General features: G+C 52.1%; 1 long non-coding RNA gene across 1 annotated transcript; it reads left to right on the top strand.

The window, feature by feature from the left end:
* The first annotated feature begins 3,219 nt into the window (after positions 1-3,219).
* On the top strand, positions 3,220-4,073 carry LOC145796494 (uncharacterized). The gene is made up of 2 exons (XR_014336960.1): positions 3,220-3,319; positions 3,614-4,073. It is a non-coding gene; the product is annotated as an uncharacterized LOC145796494 (long non-coding RNA).
* The last annotated feature ends 543 nt before the right edge of the window (positions 4,074-4,616 follow it).

The following is a 4,616-nucleotide window of genomic DNA, read 5'->3' as shown; positions in this document are numbered from 1 at the left end:
CACCGAAGTAGTGTGATGAACTTGTGCAACACACATGGGGTAGCTTTTGAATTCAAAAAGGATACAAAAAGGATACACCTTGCACGAATTCGAGTGCCACGCACTGGAGACACGGCCCGCGGTCAGAACGGAGGCCGGTTGAATGTCAGAGATGCACTTTCTTGCATTTCCTTGAGCTATGAAGACCACGAACTTCTCATATGGCCTAAACAAGGCTGTGGGAACCCCACCGGCCGAAAGATGAGGCCACCAGCTGGCCATCGGCACATAAACAATTCCATCGGCACAAAAAAGTGCCGGCCGGCACAAAACATTGCCGACCGGCAAACAGTTGCTGGTGCGGGGCAGTTTTGTCTATTCACCTTGGGTGTTATAAAATAGGGCCTCATGCCCTATTTTCTCACTTCTCCACCGCTGAAAACCCTTGCTCTCTCTCTCTAGAGTGCTTCTCTCTCATTTTTCGCCCGTTTCTTCGCGTTCTACGCTCGTTTCGTCGTCGGATTTGCGATCCTCTTCGCGTTTCGGACATTTTCCACCGATCACATTCTCATTTCGGTGCCTCGTTCGGCGTTCTCGCCTTTTTGGGGTTTGTTCCCCTCACTTTGCTCTTCATTTCCGTGCCTCTTCACATTCCGGCCTTCCCGGCCATTTCCGACCCTCTCGGGAGTTGACTTTTCAGTTGACTCTTCGCATTCCGGCTCGGTTTTCCCTTTTCCGGCCATTTTCACACCACTCTCTTCATGGCGGACGACATTCCACGTGGCGGGACTCCCCCGGACCACGAGATGGATCCCGGGGTCGAGCTCTTACCACTGAGCGAGCGCCCGTTCGACCCGGCGACCTACCGGCCGGCGATCCACGTTCTGCCCCCAGACGGCCTGCGTCAGTTCCGGAGCTTTGAGAGGTACGCGGCGCCTGAGCTACTGCTGCGTGAGCCTACCTCCCACCTTTCATTCGGCACTTCCGAGGTAACTTTTCATCTTCTACTTTACTTTCTGCAATGTAGGATACAAAACTGCCATAGTTAGTTGTATTCTCTAATTGCTGAAATCTGATATGCCGTAGACCGTAGTTGACTGTAAACATACATACAACTGATATCTGCTTGAGACTGACACATGCACACGCACTGCACTAGCCCTGAATCACTCAAACACACGGCACACACTGTATTCTACTGCACACACACTGGTACCCAGTATTTGTCTGAATCTGTCAAACTTGCATACATGCCACATCTGTTCTGAAACACCCAAACACGCTGACATAGCACACGTATTTCACTGTAAGCACACCGGCACCCGGTATTTGCCTGAATCTGACAAACTTGCATACATGCCATATCTGTCTTTTCAAAACTGCATTTTGAATGTTGTCTTGCAATTGTCATTTTCTGTTTGCAGGAGGGTTCCCATACCATTCGCGGGTATGGGAATACTGGTGCGCGGGAGTGGTATGATGAGCTCCCTGATGCGGTCCAGCGCATCGTGGACCGAGCGGGCTTCGGCACCTTCTGCCGAGGGCTCTCTAGGCTCTCCACATGCAGACCTCTTCTCGCCGCTCTGGCGGAGAGGTGGTGGGACACTACCGATTCTTTCCACTTTTCTGCTGCGGGGGATATGACGATGACCCCTTATGACTTCTCGATGCTCACAGGCATCGGGGTAGGGGGGGATCCGATCCCTTTCGACACCGACATGGATGAGTGGACCGCCGCTCAGGTCTATTTACTGGGGGAGGCCCCACCACTAGCTCGTCCAGGCTTCGTCCGATACTCCTGGTTCGAGACACAGTTTCGTGTCCAACCCGCATTGGGGGAGGAGACTCAGATGACCGAGGAGGACGTGGAGAGGTATGCCCGCGGCTTCCTCATGTTCCTGTTCGGGACTACTATCTTCGCCGACCGGGCAAACACCGTGCCTCTCTGTCTTCTCAGCGCACTGGTGGACGTCCGGGACATCTTGCACTATGACTGGGGCGGCGCTGCTCTGGCCACCCTGTACGGATATATGAGCTCGGCTTCTCGCGGCAGCGGCCAGCTGCTTGGAGGCTACTGGCGGGCTTGGGAGGTACATTTCTTCTCCACTTTTTCATTCATGTCTCGTACTTTCTGTACTCTGTACACTGCACACACTGCGGTCTGCTTTACACTCACTGTATACTGTACACACGGCACACACATACATTCTGCTTTACACTGACTGTACACTGTTCACATTGTACACTGCACACAATACACTACACAACACACGACTCTGCCATTTCTGCTTTATTCTGTATATTCTGCTTTATCTGATGGTCATACTGACATCTGTTTTGCAGCTGTGGGTTTACGCCTACTTCCCTAGGCTTGCACCCGTACCAGTTGCGGAGCCTCCTCCGGCTGTCCCGTTCTCGAGTCGTTTTGACGGGAGATGTACCCGGCGACCACGGGAGACGTTCGGCTTCTTCCGCCGATATTTCGACACCATCACCCCGGCCGAGGTATGTTTTACTTTCAGTTCGTTTAGCTTCGCTTTCTCACTGCATGTTTCAATAACAGTAGATAACAAACTGTCTGTTACTTTTTAGATCACTTGGCGGCCATGGGCTTCCTTGCCGTCGGCGATGCGGGGTCGGTTCCCTGGTGCTGAGGAGACCTCGCGTTTCCGGATCTTGCTAGAGGGCCCGGTCTGTCGGGCTTGGTACCTGGGGGAGCGTTTTCTACGCCAGACCCGCGGGTTACCTGAGCAGATAGTCCCGGCTCACCCTCCTGCAGAGATGAGGGAGACCGAGGGGCTGACCCCTGAGCAGCTGGATGATTACTCCATCGGCTGGGAGGAGGCCGGCTTCCGAGGCACCGGCGACTATCAGGAGTACGTGCGGACGTACCTGATGCGCCCCCTGAGTGGTCGTCGAGCAGAGGGAGCCAGGCCTGTAGCATCGGCGGCTGGGGCCTGAGTGGGAGCAGGGGCTGGATCTTCGAGGAGGGCCCGGGTCCGTGGCAGGGGCGGAGTGCGGGGTGGACGAGGAGCTGGCTGGCCTGCCCTGCCTGCTGTACTGACTTTCCAGGGGCAGGGTGGGTCGACCTATCAGATCCCCTTCGCCCCTCCACCAGCTGGTCACGAGTTCATCGATGTCCCCGATCTACCTCCGGTATGTATCACTGCACTTCGTACAGTTATTCATTTCAGTTTACTTGATATTCCACAGAATACTAATGCATCTGACACTTTTGCAGGCTTCTTCTGAGTACACCCGTCAGTCGTTGGCGATGAATGCCTCGATGATGGGGATGCTCCAGCGGACATTTGACCTCCTAGCCGTTTACAGCATACCGGTATGTCCTTCTGACACTGGCCTGAAACCATTCATACACTGCTTTACATAATTTGATGCACGGCACAACACACGATCCACTGATCTCATAGTATCTGAACACTGCATACACTGCATTCTACACCGTACCCTACACTGACAAACTGCTCACGGCATTCTTACCCTGTACTCACATTCTGCATTCTGCACTGTTAAACTGCTCACGACATTCATACACTGTATTCACACACGGCATTCTGCACTGATAAACTGCTCACGGCATGCTGATGCATTTCACTTTTGTGTACTTTTTCAGCCTCCTTTCCAGATTCCCATGGCAGGAGGTGCTCCAGCTAGACCTGTTGTCCCTGCTCGGAGGAGAGATGAGGAGGGCAGGATATTTCCCCGTACCAGGGGAGGGCGTACTCACGTCGGGAGTAGCTCGCGAGCTCCAGTCCCGGACGATGACAACGACGAGGAGTCAGAGGCGGAGGCAGGGTCATCGGAGGAGGAGACCGGAGACGGTTCTAGCTCGGGCTCTGACGACGATGCTGATGATGCTCCTGGACCTTCGTCCAGGAAGAGGACCAGGACGGACTGGCGGCCCTTCGGAGTGCTTGACACAGATGCAGATTTTTGCTATCTTTTCTTTCTTTCTTTGTACTTTTCTTTTTGTTGGTAGATAGATTACCTTGTACTGCCGCAGGCAGATTTTTGTTTCCAAAACTTGTACATTTGAAAAGATTATGAAATGAAACGGACTTTTTACTTAAAAAGTGTTACATTTACACATTTCATGCATTGCATCGCATCTCACCATGTTACACCTCAATGTAAATGGAATTGATTGGTTGTCTGAAAATTAAACGCTTGCACTGTAATAATCAGATAACTAAACAGCCAACAGCAGAATAACCCAAGCAACCCACTGCCTGATTCTGGACACACAGCCCTTGCTTTACTGGGGATTAATCTGCATTCAGCCCATAACACAGCATTCGATTCATTCTGCACACGGCAATTCTCAAACAAAACAGCCCAATCTGACAGGACGGACCTCAAAGATGGAACCGGTTGGAGTCGAAATGCGTTCAAATGCAGAGAATGGCACAGCATTCTGAGCATAAACGATTTTTGAAATCGAATGAGGGTTTTTCAAACCGGGATATCGAGTCTAAAACTGAACACGGCAGGGAGGACTCAAATATAAAGGAACACGACCTAAACACAACGAGACACGCTCGGGAGAGACTCAAAACAAAAGACGAGACCGTCAAATGAAAGAGACACGACACACAGACGCGTAAACGAAGATGGGA

This window comes from Camellia sinensis, chromosome 8 (genome assembly GCF_055761805.1).
Source record: "Camellia sinensis isolate YWXY chromosome 8, ASM5576180v1, whole genome shotgun sequence".
Taxonomy (NCBI): Eukaryota; Viridiplantae; Streptophyta; class Magnoliopsida; order Ericales; family Theaceae; genus Camellia; species Camellia sinensis.
The sequence above is the reverse complement of the archived record's forward strand: the minus strand, read 5'-3'. Positions and strand labels throughout refer to the sequence as shown.